Source organism: Eleutherodactylus coqui, chromosome 6, assembly GCF_035609145.1.
Source record: "Eleutherodactylus coqui strain aEleCoq1 chromosome 6, aEleCoq1.hap1, whole genome shotgun sequence".
NCBI classification, from domain to species: domain Eukaryota; kingdom Metazoa; phylum Chordata; class Amphibia; order Anura; family Eleutherodactylidae; genus Eleutherodactylus; species Eleutherodactylus coqui.
This window is the reverse complement of record NC_089842.1, coordinates 227391214-227408495: the sequence shown is the minus strand read 5'-3', so window position 1 is coordinate 227408495 and position 17282 is coordinate 227391214.

The window sequence follows — 17282 nt, the reverse complement described above, 5'->3', positions numbered from 1 at the left end:
TCTTGGTCGTTACGATGCTTGTGATACCACAGGTGTAATTTTGTTTTTAATATTTTTACAAAGTAAAGGGAGAAAAGTGTTTTTATTTTTTTAATACTTTTTTTAACTTTTAAAAATTTTTTTGTCCCTTTTAGGGGACTTCCACAGAGACCCATCAGGACCCCATGATCACATTCCGGGAGTCCGATGGTGACAGCCCTTTACATGCTGCAGTCGCATAGAGCCGATGGTCTCCATGGCAACCTGTAAACAAAGCAGTGCAGGAGTTTAAAAATAGCAGCGGGAAGTTTCCCGCAGATTGATTCTATCTTCCTGCTTCTTTGTTTAAAGTCCTACACTGTTCTGTGTGGGACTGTGCAGGCAGATCACAATGCCACAGCTTATGGTATTGTGCTCTGCAGGTCCATAGTGAAACATAGCCCGGAAATTTTCCAGGCTATATTATTATGGGCAGTGGAGCTTGTCGCAGAAAATTTCCGGGCGTGCCACACAAGGGGTTAAAGGGAGTGTCCATCTGTAAACTATTGATGGCCTATTCTTAGGATAGCACATCAATAGTAGATCAATGGGGATCGTCTGGAAAAGATAGTGCATATGGTGCGATTTTTGGCCGCGTAAGTGTCCTCCCTCTGTGAACCTTTTACATGGTGCAACAACTTTGATTGGGGTATGTACGGGGTTGACAGTGGGGATCAGTGTTCTCACCAGTCCCCACTGATGTAGCGGGAGGCTGACTGTCAGAGCTGGCTCACATTGCAGAGGGCGCAGGCTTATCTTCTGAATCTACACCATCCATAGGATGTAAGTTTACATCCTCTCGCGGGAATCCCTTTCGAGCCGGTATGTAAACTTGTATCCTTTGGCGGGAAGGGATTAATGGGAAGATAATGGGCAGTAGTGGGTTAGTGGGCGGTTTTCAAGGCTGGTTGAGATGGAGTGATAGTGTGGGGATAATAATATAGTAATAATCTTTATTTGTATAGCACCAACTTATTCCGCAGCGCTTTCAGGCATGGATAAATTTAAAACAATACAACAATTACAATGTGAGGTACATTCAGTTTGAAACAAATGGGTTGTGGGTGGTACAGGAGGTACAAGGGGGTGGGGGGGAGAGCAAGGCATGGGGAACACAGGCAATAGGGGATATCATGTGGAAATCAGTTATTAGAAGGCAAAAGGGGTGGAGCACCATAGGGAGGTCAGGAGATTTGGTATGCTTCCCTGAAGAGGTGCAGCAGACAGGTCAATGAGAATTAGTAGGGAGTAGTCACCTCTCGACTTTGCAGTCATCAGGTGATTTGTTACTTTTGTGAGGGCAGTTTCGGTCGAGTGTAGAGAACAGAAACAAGACTGGAGGGGGTTGAGGAATGAGTTGTCAGAGAGAAAGCGAGTAAGGCGGGAGTAGACCAGGCATTCTAGTAATTTGGAGATGAAGGGGAGGTTTGAGACTGGTCGATAGTTGGCAGGATCAGTTGGGTCCAGGGTTGTTTTTTTTTAAGCAGAGGGGATATGATGGAGTGTTTAAATGAGGAGGGGAAAGTGCCACAGGTGGGGGAGAGGTTGCAGATTGTGGTGAGGCGAGTAATGAGAGCTGGGGAAAGGGACCGAAGGAGGTGAGAGGGGAGAGGGTCGCTAGCGCAGGTGGTGGGGCGGGCAGTGGAAAGGAGCCTGGAGACTTCTTCCTCTGTTGTTGGTTCTAACGTAGAAAGTGAGTACGTTCTGGAAGCAGTGCTGAGGAAGCTGGGATCGGGGCTAGCCATGTAGTTTTCAGAGATTTTTTTTCGAATGTTGCCTATTTTTTCTTTGAAATACGCAGCTAGTTCTCTAGCAGTCAGGTCTGTCACAGGGGCCTGTTCTTTGAGGCTGTGGAGGGAGTGGAAGGTCTAAAAGAGTCGTTTGGGGTTGTGGGATAGTGAGGAGACAAGGGAGGGGAAATAAACTTGTTTGGCATGGTGAAGGGCTAAGTTATAAGTTTTAAGCATTAATTTGAAGTGGAGGAAGTCTACTGTCAGCTTTGACTTTCTCCACAGCCGCTTGGCGCACATAGAGCACTACCGGATGAAGCGCGATCGTTTTCTTGGCACATCCAGGTCCTCTGATACTTGTGGATAGACACTTCAATAAACTACTGTGGTTCTGAAGGCCAAAGGAAGTCTAACGCGTTACTAGATGGGGGTCTCTAATAAAGTGGCCATTCAGTGTATACAGAAATCAAATTACAGCTCAGTGTCAGTTAGCAGCAGTAAAGGAAGTTGTGGTGCATGAAACATAATAGCGGAGAGATGCCAGATGCTATAGACATAAACATAATGAGGAGTTTCCAGTAATGGTACTGCAGCACCCTCTAGTGACATAATATACAAAAAGCAGGTTTTCTCTTTGATACTAATACTAATTACTAATTGGGTACGGGTAATCAACAGCAGTTAACCCTTTAATGACTGGCACATTTTAGGCCCTTATGACCAACCAATTTTCTATTTTTTTCATCGTCACACTCCAAGAACCATAACTTTTTAATTGTTCCATTGATATAACTGCATGATGGGTGGGTTTTTTTTGCAGGATAAGTTGTATTTTTGAATGATATCATCTTGGGGTACATATAATATGTTGTATAACTTATTACTCCTATTGAGGGAGAAGATTGAAAAAAAAAAAGAAATTATACCATTTTTGTTCAGCCTGCAGAATAAAGGTACTGGTGTATCTTGACGCCACTGGAAGCTAGGGGGTGTGACAGCTGCCAGCAGGAGTGAACGCCCCTGTCACGCCCCTAGCATCGGATAGGGAAACAAGATACAGAAGAGACCAGGGGAACTTTAAGGGCACGCCCCGCTCGCATTCCCGCGTCCTGATGCAATGGCTGCTCCCTCACCTTTTCATGTCGGTCTTCCCTGTCTCGCTTGTAAGTGTCCAGCATCTTCCCTGAGTGTTGCGTGGCTGTGAGTGTCCAGTGGCGGGACTGTTTCCCTGCTGTCAGTGTCCGGCAGTGCGCAAAGCTCCCTTCTTCACAGTACTGGTGGCCGTGCCTCTTCCCCGGCTGCTTGCGCAGCTGTGAGTGTCTGGCAGCAGAACAGGTCCTCTGCTGTGAGTTTTCCCTGTGCGCCAGCTAGCTGCCTTCTTCACTGTATCGGCAGCCCCGGCTCTGTCCCGGCAGCTGCGTGGCAGTTAGTGTCCTGCTGCGGTACTGGTCCCCTGCCATCAGTCTCCTCGGTGGGTGTGGGGGAGAGATGTACAGCGTGGCCCTGCAGGGCGGCCTGCTGCAGAAGGGAGGAGATGTACTGCCCCAGGCTAACAGCAGGGGGGGATAGTGACGGCAGCAGGGGGCATATGGCAAGACACAGCCAGCATTCAGTGCGACAGAGGCGAGCACAGTTAGGGCGGCCGCAAGGGGAAGGTGAACGCAGCCCGGGGAGCACAGTGACAGCAAGCACATGGGGTAGGTGAGCGCTGTGAATTTCCCCTGGTCCCTGCTGTATCTTCTGTCACAATTGAAAACTAAGGGCGTGACGGGCGTTCAGTTGTGGTGACAGCTGTCACACCCCTAGCTTCTGGAGAGAGAGAGAGAGAGATTGATTAAACAGCGCAGGAGACAGGGCAGGAGACAGGTAACTCCATGCTCACTCACACACTGCACATTAATATCCTCATCTTCACACTAACCTCCACAGCTATCCTCACTGCAAGCCTCAACACTTTCCTCCTACACCCAGTCCCAACATACTGCTTCCACATGAGCCCTTCCCTGCTCTCCTCACTCATGCACAGATCCCATACACTCTTCGGTGCTCTAGGTGTGCTGAACGGCTGTGGAGAAAATCAAAGCAGCCCGCAGATTTCTTTCACTTCAAATTTATGATTAAAACATATAACCTAGCCCTCCACCACGCCAAACAAGTTTATTTCACCTCCCTAGTCTCCGCACTATCCCACAACGGCAAACTCTTTAACACCTTCCACTGCCTCCTCAGCCCCAAAAAACAGGCCCCCTGTGACGGATCTGAGTGCTGGAGAACTAGCCTCCTATTACAAAGAAACAAATAGGCAACATCCAAAAAGAAATCGCCGAAAACTGCACGGCTAGCCCGAATCCCAGTCTTCTCAGAACTGCATCCATCACTCACTCACTTTCTACATTAGAGCCAATGACAGAGGAAGAAGTCTCCAGACTACTTTCCGCTGTTCGCCCCACCACCTGCGCTAGCGACCCTCTTCCTTCTCACCTCCTCTGGTCCCTTTCCCCGACAGTCGTTATCCACCTCACCACCATTTTCAACCTCTCCTTGACCCCTGGTATTTTTCCACCCTCATTCAAACACTCATCATATCCCCTCTGCTAAAGAAACCGACCCTTGACCCAACAGACATTGCCAACTACCAACACACCTCAAACCTCCCCTTCATCTCCAAATTACTAGAATGCCTGGTCTATTTCCGCCTCACACGCTTTCTCTCTGACAACTCTCTCCTTGACCCCCTTCAGTTTAGTTTCTACCCCATACGTTTTACTGAAACCGCTCTCACAAAAGTATCAAATGATATGATGATGGCAAAAACTAGAGGCCACTACTCCCTACCAATCCTTCTTGACCTCTCTGCTGCATTTGACACTGTTGACCATGACCTCCTCCTCACTGTGCTTCGCTCTATCGGCCTAAAGGACACTGCTCTCTCCTGGTTCTCTTCCTACCTCTCTGACCACTCTTTCTGCTTCACTGGCTCTACCTTCTCTCCACTTCCTCACGCTGTCAGGGTCCCCCCAGGGCTCGGTTTTTGGTCTCCTCCTCTTCTCTATTGATGCAGCCTCGATCAGATAAACCATCCACAAATTTGGCCTCCAATATTATCTCTCTGCTGACAACACCCAGCTATACACCTCTTCCTGTGAAATATCAACACCATTCCTCCAAAACATCACCGACTATCTGTCTACTGTCACTAACATCATGGCCTCCCTCTTTCTGAAACGTAACCTCTCAAAAACTGGTTGTCTTTCCACCCTCAACCAGCTGACCTCCCCCCAACATATCCATATCATTATCTGGCACCACCATAACCCCCAGACAGTACACCCGCTGCCTTGGGGGTCTCACTAGACTCTGACCTCTCCTTTACTCCCCCCATCCAATCTCTGGCCTAAAACATGCCACCTTCATCTCAAGAATATTGCTAAAATCTGGCCGTTCCAGACCACGGACACGCTAAAGACACTTGTCGCTTTCATCCACTCCCGACTTGACTACTGCACTTTGCCGTTCATCGGCCTCCTCTGGCACCAGACTCTCCCCATTCCAATCCATACTAAATGCGGCAGCTAGACTCATTTTTCTATTCAGCCGTTTCTCAGATGCTTCTGCACTATGCCAGTCACTGCATTGGCTGCCCATCCACTGCAGAACGAAATTTAAACTCCTCACCATCACCCACAAAGCTCTCCATTGTACATCACTTCCCTCCTGTCAGTACACCACACAGCCCGCACACTCCGATCTGCAAACACACTCAGACTAAATACCCCTCTTATACGAACCTCACATGCTCGCCTTCAGGACTTCACCAGAGCAGCACTGATCCTCTGGAATGCTCTACCCCAAGGCATCTGGACAATCCCCAATGCATGAATTCTCAGACGCACCCTAAAAACGCACCTCTTCAGGGAGGAATACCAAATCTCTTGACCTAGTCCCCCTGCCCCTCCCCATGGCACCTCACACCTTCCACCCTGCCTATTGTATATGACCTCTACTCCTGTACCTCCTTACTACCCCCACCCCATTTACTTCCTAATAACTGATTTCCACATGTAATTCCCGTAATGCCTAGGTTTCCCCATGCCTCATCTCCCCCTCCCCCTGTACCTCCTGAATCAAACTGCTTGTATACCACATGTAATTTGTTGTATTGTCTGTGATCTCCCATGCTTGAAAGCACTGCGGAATACGTTAGTGCTATAAAAATAAAGATTATTACTATTCTTTTTACATAATAAAGGGGGAAAGGTGGGGTTTTGATTTTTTAAATTTTTTTTTACAAAAACTGTTAATATTAGTCCCACCACGGGACTTGAATGTCACTGTGTTTGACCGTTGGTACAATGCACTGCTATGAGTCAGTATTGCAGTGTATTATTGTCACAGTTTGACAGTCATGACAGTTCTGTAGTATACCAGGTGTGAGGCAGAAAAGGAATGGCGGCACAGGGTTAGTCCGAGCCATGCTCTGACACTTTCTTGGTTATATGTTTGTTATCCCCTTGGGTTACCCCATCATTGATAAAGGGTTATTGGAGTCGTATGTGTAAATTACCTTAAGTGGTTTGTCTTTTACTTGGTTGGCCAATCTAGTTGAAAGGGGGTTTATATATTTCTACCCCTGCCATCCTGATCAAGCTAAGTAGTTTATGTATTGGTTTCTATCTTAGTATTATTTCTGCCTTGGCTCCTACTGTCATTAGTTGTTACCAACTTTTTTTTTAGATATTCCCTATTTCCACCCAGGGAAAGTGCAGGTGGCCTAGGTTCCAGTGTGGGGCCATCCTTATCGAGGCGATCACCTCATTTTAGCCAGGGATGTTTCTCCCACCCCTTCCCCTTCGGCTGCTAAGGCTAGATTCTCTATCTTTTCCCATTTGTTTATGTTTAGTGGTGGTTTTAGTGTTTTATGTGGGATTTTCTGGGGTTTATTTGTCCCATGTGAAAACTGACTTGTGCTGGGGGTGATGCTTAGACGCTCGCAAAGACGTAACAATTTAGCCTAAGAGGATCAGCCAGAGGCTGGGACTTCTAGACTACTATTTTTGGTCACATATTACATTTTGATGACTTTTTATTCTGCTTTTCCAGAGACAAGATTATCAAAAGACTGCAATTCTGGTATTTTTCTTTTTACTTTTTTTAATGGTGTTCACCTTGCAATATTAATTACATGTTAAATTAATTCTGCAATTACTTTGATACTGTAAGGGGTTAATTCACGTTTATGCCTTTTAAATTGATAAGTGTATTTCACAGAATACTTATGTGTTTATAATTTGCGTCTTCTTTTGCTAAAGGTTTAAGCTTATATGTGTAAGGGCCGACGCTTTAATAATAGACTACAGCGACTCCATTTTGTATCTCTTTGCTTGTTTTGCTTCAATACATGTATCTGTATTAATTTCACCTTTTACCTAGAAAGATGTTAGATTCCAATTATAATAATGACCTTGGATATGTTTACATATGCCTTATCCGCTTTCTCTCTCATGTCTCCTTTCCCTTGAGAAAGCTCACTCCCTTCTAGTAGAAGCGTCCGGGAACATTTTGTTTTTGTTACAGTTGTCACCGGACATTGATATATTGCTCATGTAGGAGACTTCTTTGAAAGATGTGTATTGTCAATTAAAATTTGCAGATGTTATGTAGCCTTGGGCATGCCTGGGGCATGCGCAGTAATCAAATCAATACGTCAGCAAACCTTTTCTATATCATCTGTAATTATTTGAATAAACTTCACTTCTTCTTTGGCTAACCACATACCTGTGTGGTCATCCATCTAAGTTGTCTTTGAGTACTCAACCCTGAAACCAATTGGGAGGCAGACAGCATTAGCCGAACGGTCTGTTTAGACCCCTTACATTACTTGGCGCATCAACGAGGGCCAGAATTTAACTCTTTACCTGCAGCCGATACCTGACGACCCTGCCTGCCGACCAGCCGGACTGGAGGCCACGGGACCCCAGATCTACAAAACACCGGTGTAAGGTAAGCCATTGACTTACCATTCTAGATCTGAGCTCCTCTGACTTCAAGCCACGTGTCGACAGAACGGTTTGTTGCTGCATGTTTATAGGATACTTCTGCCCGTTATTTACGGTGTTCTTGATAACCGTGCTAGACGGAAGAACCCACATGTGTATATTGCCATGCTGTCTGCTGCAAGCATTGAACTGATAGCTTTTTTGTTGTACTTTGACTGCCGCACTCATTTTCCTAGCTGTAATTTGTTATAAGATTACAAAAGCCGCATATAGAGGTGATCCGTGGTCTCCTCTCTCTCCATAAAAAGGTCTACTAATAAGTAAACATACGTGTCCTGCCAGCTGCGTACCTGGCAGAAGGGACTGTCCTGATCTACCCGAAGGACTGAGGTAGAAACAGCGGACATCAAGTCCATAGTAAACATTCGTGTCCTGCCAGTCGCGACATGGCAGAAGGGACTAAAAGGTCATTGCGACCGCCAGATTTACCCACTACTCCGTGATTGTGGTAAATCAAAAATGGCAAGTCCAATTATTAGTATGGGGTCCGGACAGTCTAAGACTTTCTTGACCCCTATTGAGATAATTAGGGAGAGAGAGGGGGAGGACAGTTATAAGCAAGCCCGTAAAGTTTACAAGCTGATAGGGCTTAAAAGAGCAGGAACTTTTAACTATGAGTTCTGGCGGCAGTACGGAACAAAACACATGAAAGCTATCAAAGACGCTGGTCTAGATAAAGGAATAGAGGCCATAATCAAATACAGTAGAAAGGTAAACGTAGAACGGTGGGATTGTGAACCGAGGAATGAGGGCATACTTGTGTATGCACCCCCGGTGCCTGATCCAGCCAGAATGCACCCGATCTTACCAACCACAAAAAGCTCTGGAATTCTTCCTGAGTATCAGAGTTGTACCGCTGCAAATCCGCCACAAGAGCCCCGAAGAGAAAAACCTTATTGGCATTGTCCCAGGTGCGGACAATAAAACCCTTTACAAAAACAAACAGCTTTAACTATGTGTAGACGGGGAAAGAATGAAACCGTTGAATGCTATTTTGGCAGACTAGAAACAAAGGCTAGAGACGTGGGTCTCACCCTCTGTGCAGATGAAGTGTACTACCCAATGATGTGTGAAGCGTTCATGCAAGGCGTTGGCCCATCATTGGCAGATAAAATAAAAGCATGCACCCCCGACTGGCGACAAGCCAAGCCCAGAGACTTGTATAAAAAGGCAGTAGGGTTTGCTATGGATGAGAAGCGCCCCGCAGTGGCGGTTAAATACTATAGCAACCAGGAGGAGAAGGTCCAGCTCCGGGACAGACCCCATAGATAATCTAGCAAGTTGTTGAGAAAAGCAAGTTAGAGAAATAACAAAGGACAGACAAAGCAAGTTAGAATTTTGGGAATCTGAGACCCACAAGTCTCAGAAAGATTCAGAGATAAGCCAAAGTTGGGTAACGTATGTTAGATGGATGGAGTAAGGCACGTGTAGATACGGTAATTATCAGAAAAAAAAAGGGAATTCTTTTATAGTTTGTGTTCCTTTGGGACATAAAGCAAGTTCATGTAGAATCTGTGGTTAATTATGTGTCAAATAACCAATATTGTCTGTATGTCTTCATGTTATGTAATCTATACGTTTTGTCCTTTCTTTTATGTGTTTAACTATTCCTCTGCCGTCTGGGTTTGATAGTCAGTGCAGATAAATATTAGTTTTCTCTTGTTGCTTGGAGCCTGGATATTCTGGCTGTTTTCCAAAAATATAAGATTCTTCTGTTCCAGAGAGAGATGAAAAATTCAAAGTCAGAGAAGAAAGACAGACATTGAATGTATTGTGTGAATTATATGGTTTTGAAAATGGAAGAATATAAGAGAGATAGAGGGTTAATGTGTGCTTCTTGTGAAAAGCCGCAGCTGCAAGCCCCCCCCCCCCCCTTGTCTCCGAAGGGGGGGTATAGTGAGAGTGCCTCTCAAGGCCAAAGATTAGAGCGGAGAACACTGGACGAGTAACCCTGCTTGCTTGAATAGAACAAAACCCGTAATGAATCCAGTGAATATTAGTTTTGCTGTTCTTTGTGTAAATGTCAGTTCTGTAACTGGTTGGACGTGTGCATAATTGCTAAATGTGTGTTCCTTTTATGGGAAATATTAGTGTTGTGAAATCTGGTATACTTCTCTGGTATTACAGACAGTTAAAGTTTGACTGATTCCAGGGAGGGGTGGGAGTGATTGAATGCATTTGTTTGCAAGATGAGGACAGTTGCATCATACGCGTTACGTCCTGTGTGAACTCTTACTAATATTTGAATGAGACTTGACTGCATGAACGGATGAGAGTTAATGTGTGATGTAGGCCCTGTGTGCTGATAATTTGGAAGCCTGCCAACAAGTCACAATTATACTGTTTCTGAGAATGCTCTATAGAAGAAACGTACGGACGGCCATACCTGTACTTACATCTGCTGCCAAACTCCACACCTTTCTGGGCCTTGTTTTCATACTGCCGCCCATGGGTCCACTTTGTTTTCGTTCAATCATTCTTTTTTTTCTCTTTCACCCCTGAAGCTCATTTCTCACCCTTTTACACTTTATCCTTTATTCTTTTCTGTACGGAATTTTCTGGCCAGGGGACGACAGTATTGACACAAAAGCACAGGGGACAACCACGGCCACCTGGATGCTACTCCATGAAGCTGTATCCAGTGGCTCGAGGAGCTCCCTCATGTGTTTGTGCGGTGGCAGCAGTACAGGCAATGGTTAACAAATCTTCGGAGTTGGTCTTGAACCAACTCCCCCTAGTGGTCCTCACCCCCCCCATGACACCCGGAGCATATACACGCAAGTGCAACCCAGGCACTTATTTCTGGCCCGTCAAATCCAGCTACAATGTGCTCTTGTCAATGTGCTCTTGTCATTCTTCTCACTGTTGCTACTACCTTGAACTCGGTTACCCTTCTAATTAAGTACCCTAGTTCAAAAGGGGGGGGGGGGAGAGAAGATATAGGTGATCTAGGTATTGCAGGTCAGCTATTTTTAAATTTTTAATTTTTTTTCTTTTCCTTCGTACAACAAGGTTATGATCTATTTAAAATAGAATACTAGCCTGATTGTCTAGCGGTAATCGGTGCAAGGGGTTTCAGAAGTGCCAATTCAGCTGGCAGAAACTGAACCGCTTGAGATAATGTTTAAAGGATCACGATACCTCACGCGCTTCCTTATGCTGCAAGGTCCTGAAAGCATATTGAGAACTGACGTGATGGGACCCCTGCGAGGTTGTATCAAACTTCACCTGTCCGGTGAGGCTCGTATACACCCCGGGTCTGAAAGTCACCCGACCTTATGTCGGATGGCAGCAGACCAAGCGACACCTCTACCCATCCTCACTCTTACGTACGCAGAGGAACAAGCTCTTAGCCCCCTTGGTCCGTCAGTACCCCCTGGCACATGTCCAGGAAGATGCAATTGCAGACACTGTCTCTTCTTTATGTTAACTGAAAGCCCTTGTTAATAATGCATATTCTGAGTTGTTTTTGTAGATGGTACCAGGGTAATTGACGACTCCACGCTGGATATGCAGTGGTCACGCGACAAGATGTCCTAAAAGCAGAATGCCTCCGCATGTCCCAGGACAGGAAGCGGAGTTACAGGCCCTCACTGAGGCGTGTGGAGTGGTAGAAGGTAAGACGGCAAACATTTACACTGACTCCCGGTATGCATTTGGCATAGCTCATGACTACGGCCTAACATGGAAGGCCTGACAGCTTGTTACCTCAGCAGGACAGCCAATTAAGAAAGGTGCAGCGGTGACAAAGTGGAAAGCTCACACCAATTCCTACAGCAGAGAAACAAGAGGCAACGCCATCACAGATCACACAGCAAAGGCAGCGGCCCTTAAGCCGTGGAAGAAAAGAAGAATTTAACAATAACTTTGGACTTTGATATAAACTTTGGACTTTGACTACTTTGATATGAACTTGGACTTTGATACAAACTTTGGACTTTGATATGCTAAAGACTTTACAGTTACAAGCCAGCAATGAAGAAAAAGACAAATGGACTAAATATGGGAGCAGCAGAAATGGGACGGTGAATGGCGAACAGTCAACAGAACTTGCCCACCACGGTCCCTGTGCCCCATGATGGCCCAGCGAATGCACGGAAAGACACACCTATCGGGGGTCCAGAAGTCCGCCTTGAGGTCATGTCCTCTAGTCTGCTCCGTCGCCTTTGCTGCCGTCCGGCATGGCGTGCCCACGAGGGTCTTTCTGACTTTATTCCTGATAATGTTGCCTCCTGTGGCTAGAAACGCACTGACGCCGAAATCTGCGATCTGCACGGAACCGTCTTCACCCAGGAGGATGTTCCCAGCCTTAACATCCCTGAGGATTTGGCTGTTCTTATGCAGGTACTCCAGGCCTTCTAGCACCTCCTTCAGCATGGTGGCGATGCTTGCCTCATCCAGCACCCCGTTCAAAGCAGCAATGATGTCGACGCTTGAACAAGGACGGGTGGCTCCTGGGTTTTCTGTAGTTGCTGCATCATCACTTGTCCAATTTTGCATGATCTTTGCCGTAAGCAACAGGGCAGAAGTAAATTTGCCACATAACACTTGCCTAGACCACTCTACCCATTTCAGGGATTGCAAATTGACTACACTCAGCTCCCACTTGTTGGGAAGTATGAATACGTGCTTGTTGTTGTTGATGTCTTTTCAGGTCGGAGACCTACCCTGTTACCAAAGTAAATAAGCAGGTAATCGCACAGGAGCTGATGAATGAGGTAATCCGCAGATATGGGGCACCGGAAGTGATTGACTCAAACAAAGGTACACACTTCACACCTGCAGAGTTTAGACAAAGTTAAAAGACTAAAGGGTACGCTTAAGTTAAAAAAAGTGTTGTTTGGCTCTATGCCAAGATTGGGGCTGTATCATCCACAGGTCCTACAGCAGGGCTATGACATAGTAGCCGGATGTGTAAAGCACCTGTGTGACCAACTAATGGTAACCCAGAATCTAGTATTTTTCTCCCATTCCTGGCCCAGACAACCTAGAGAGATCTCATTCCCTACTACCTGGAAATTGGGTGGTCGTAAAGAGGCTTGTCCGGAAATCTCTAGAGCCCAGACTCGAGGGGCCCTATCGAGTCCTGCTGATCGCACCTACTGTGGTAAAGGTTGAAGGAGTTGTTGTTTGTTTTGGGACTAATGGACTTTTCACGCCCTACCTTTGCCCCCCCCCTTTCCCCCCGTGAGAAGGGAAACAAAATGAAGGACATTTTGTTTATTGATGGACTTTTGGACTCCTCACTCCATGCTTCGCCCTTGTGAGAAGGTGCAAAGGGACAATGCCCAGAACCACCTTGTTAGACACCACCAAGTACTGTTGGACTTGTACACACACCTGGTGCCACTGGTTTTCCTTTCCTGGCTGTTCCTGTTCAGTCAAAAGAACTGTTTGCATGGACAAATGAAAACTCAGAAACCAGAGATAGCTGGTGGGGTAACACATTTAGTTCTTTGAACCCTGCCAATTGGTTTTCTGGTTTAGGAGGTTGGTTTATGGGGATTCTACAAAGTGTATTACAAGTTGTGATGATTTTATTATGCATTTATAGAGCAATTAAGGTTATAATTTCATGTATTTCTAAATGTACTGAAAAAGCTTTCTCTTCGCCAATATGAATCACGTGTTTATGGACTAGGAGTCATACTTGTCTTGACTCCATGTCCAAAACGGGGAATGTAAGGGGTTAATTCACGTTTATGCCTTTTAAATTGATAAGTGTATTTCACAGAATACTTATGTGTTTATAATTTGCGTCTTCTTTTGCTAAAGGTTTAAGCTTATATGTGTAAGGGCCGACGCTTTAATAATAGACTGCAGCGACTCCATTTTGTATCTCTTTGCTTGTTTTGCTTCAATACATGTATCTGTATTAATTTCACCTTTTACCTAGAAAGATGTTAGATTCCAATTATAATAATGACCTTGGATATGTTCACATATGCCTTATCCGCTTTCTCTCTCATGTCTCCTTTCCCTTGAGAAAGCTCACTCCCTTCTAGTAGAAGCGTCCAGGAACATTTTGTTTTTGTTACAGTTGTCACCGGACATTGATATATTGCTCATGTAGGAGACTTCTTTGAAAGATGTGTATTGTCAATTAAAATTTGCAGATGTTATGTAGCCTTGGGCATGCCTGGGGCATGCCCAGTAATCAAATCAATACGTCAGCAAACCTTTTCTATATCATCTGTAATTCTTTGAATAAACTTCACTTCTTCTTTGGCTAACCACATACCTGTGTGGCCATCCATCTAAGTTGTCTTTGAGTACTCAACCCTGAAACCAATTGGGAGGCAGACAGCATTAGCCGAACGGTCTGTTTAGACCCCTTACAATACTAAATTGTATTTTCATCACATTCAAAGTCCCTTCCATCTGTCAGCCTTTAAAATGCCATGGTCACATTGACCACAGCATATAAAGGGAGAACCAGCTGGCATCAGAGGTTTCTCTGGTCCTAGCTGTTAGAGCTGGAGCTCAGCTGTTATCGTACAGCCAAGCGCCCGCTCCCTCTGGCACGTGAGACCCATGTCAGTATTCTGAGCAGTGATGTACTTGATATTTTGTATTGCAGCTATGGAAATAGTAACAAAGTTGAAGCAAATGTGGCTATATTTTTGGATGCGGGACTATGACCACCAGAGCAACTCACTAGGAGCTCTGCTCTTGATTTTGCAGCACTGCAGTCCTGGCTACAAATTCGATTGAAGGACCAACTGCGAGGAGCTTGGATGTTCTCTCTTGGTGTCCTTTGTGAACATACTCTACCGGCACATACATTGGTAACCAGATACCCAATATAAAAGTATCAAATGCCATAATCAACTGATAACAACAAACACACTTTGTGTCAAAGACAATGTTGAAGCAAAGTCTTATAAAATAAATACTCACATTGAAGGCAAATTCCCGTTAGGATCCACAAGAGAGAGATCATCTTCGCTGGTCACGTTGTCCTGTTTATTATGATCTTACTGAGAGCTGACAAGGAATTTCATTCTGTCTCGTAAACACCCATCCAAAGGGGAACTTTTCGCTTTCTAATATCTAGTCCCAAGTTTCATGTAGAGTGGGTCTCTCCTCGCAGGAGTGGGTCTCTCCTCACATTCCGGAAGTGACGTCAGACGCCAGAAACGGGCGCCAGAAGCTATCCAGGAGCAGGGAGGAAGGGGACACTGGAGTAGTGCAGGAGCCGGTATCAGTGCCAGGAGGTCACCATGAGTCCGACGGAGCGGCTGGGGGACTGTCCGCTGAGCCTTCAAAAAGAGTGAGTGGTTGCGCACGCACGACAAAGAGGGAGCGGTTGCGCGCGCGAGTGGCAAAGTGGGAGTGATTGCGCACATGCGGAGGCATGTTTGTTGTGTGAGCACAAGTAAATTGTAGACCCCGAATAAGATGAGCTCCATGCCTGAAAAGTTCATCCAGTGTGCTACTTGTGCAATGTATGCGGTCCTTGATCAGCTGATTGAGTGTACATGTTGTTGCACAAGATGCGTGCACATCGCACATTTGGAAGCCCAAATCCTGGATCTAAATGAGCGACTTGCAACACTGCGATCCATTGGCATCATGGAAAGGAGTTTGGTGCTTACTGAGCAGACGTTTGCTGGAATAGAAGTGGGGAAGGATGGTAGTACGGAAGAGCAGGGGGAGCAGGCATTAGGCTGAGTGACAGATAGAAGGAGGGGTAGAGGGAAGAGAACCAGGGAGGCGAGTCCTGAACTGGCACAACCCAACAAGCTTGCAAAGTTGGCAGATGAGGGTGATGCCATTACAGAGCCAGCACCGCTGCAGCACAACATGCCCTCTGAACAACAGGGAGATGACTGCTCCAGTGAGACGGGGACGGGGAGTTCAGGCAGGCTAGACACGTCCTAGTGGTGGGGGACTCAATTATAAGGGGGACAGAAAGGGAAATCTGCCATGAAGACCGGGATCGTGGAACGGTGTGTTGTCTTCCTGGAGCTCGAGTTTGACACATCGCGTATCGGATCAACAGATTACTAGGAGGGGCTGGTGAGGATCCAGCAGTCATGGTGCATGCTTGCACTAATGAACAAATTAGAGGTCAATGGAGGGCCCTCAAAAATGATTTCAGGGACTTAGGGTCCAAGCTTAGGACGAGGACCTCCAGGGTAGTTTTCTCAGGAAAAACTACCTGCACCTAAAGCCACACTAGAAAGGCAGCAGGATCTTAGGGAGGTAAACAAGTGGCTCCAGAGTTGGTGTAAAAAGGAGGGATTTGGGTTCCTAGAGAACTGCGCTGACTTTGCTGTCGGCTACAGGCTCTACCATAGGGACGGGCTGCATCTCAATAGGGAGGGTGCAGCTGTGCTGGTGGAGAAGATGGCTAGAAAGCTGGAGGAGTGTTTAAACTAGGGACTGGGGGAGGGCAAAAAGAGAGGCAAGGGTGTAGTCAGTGTAGCTAGTGACCTGGGTCTAAGTAATGGAAATGGGGGTCGAGCAGGGGTTGGGATTAGTACAGTTAGAATTGACAGAACAGCCATTAATTAGCAAAATTAATTTAAAGAACAAAAACAACCGTATAAATTATATGGTTACGAATGCAAGAAGTCTGAATGGCAAAGTGGGTGAGCTTGAAGCAAAAATGACTGATGAAAACTACAATATAGTTGGAATAACGGAAACATGGCTTGATGATAAGTGCAATTGGGTGGAACATTTACAAGGTTACAATCTCCTTAGAAGAGACCGTAGGGAACAGAAAAGGGGAGGGGTATGTCTGTACATTAAATCCTACTTAATGCCGAGGCTACGGGAGGATACAGGGGCAGGAGAGAAACACGTGGAATCTCTGTGGGTAGAAATACAGGGAGAAAAAAAATAACAAAATCCTGATAGGGGTTTTCTATAAGCTACCAAAAGCAACAGAAGAAACTGAAACCTTACTATTAAGGCGGATAGAAGAGATGTCAAATCGCAATGAAGTAATTACCATGGGGGGCTTTCATTATCCAGATATAATATGGGATAAAGAGACCTGCAAATCTCACAGGGGTGATAAGTTCTTGAGAACAATTAAAGATAACTACCTTACCGAACTTGTACAGGAGCCTACTGGAGGGAGGGCCACTCTGGACTTAGTACTAAAAAACGACCAAATAATGGGGGTGCAGGTTGAGGGGCACTTGGGGAACAGTGACCACAAGATAATTAACTTCCAGCTGTCATTCAATAAGAAGCCTTATCAGGGAGCGACAAATAAACTAAACTTTAGTAAAGCAAAATTTGATGAGCTTAGAACTACTATCGGTAACATTAATTGGGACAGTGTCCTCAAAAATATCAGTACAGACGAATGGGAAAAGTTTAAAAGCATCCTTATCACCTGCTGTGAGCAGTTCATACCTTTTAAAAATGGTGGCCTGGCCATGGCGGAGGACAGCAGCAGAGTCTAAGAGCTCCTGAGACTGGGGGCGCCGACAGCCCGCAGCGCGGCTAATTACACCAA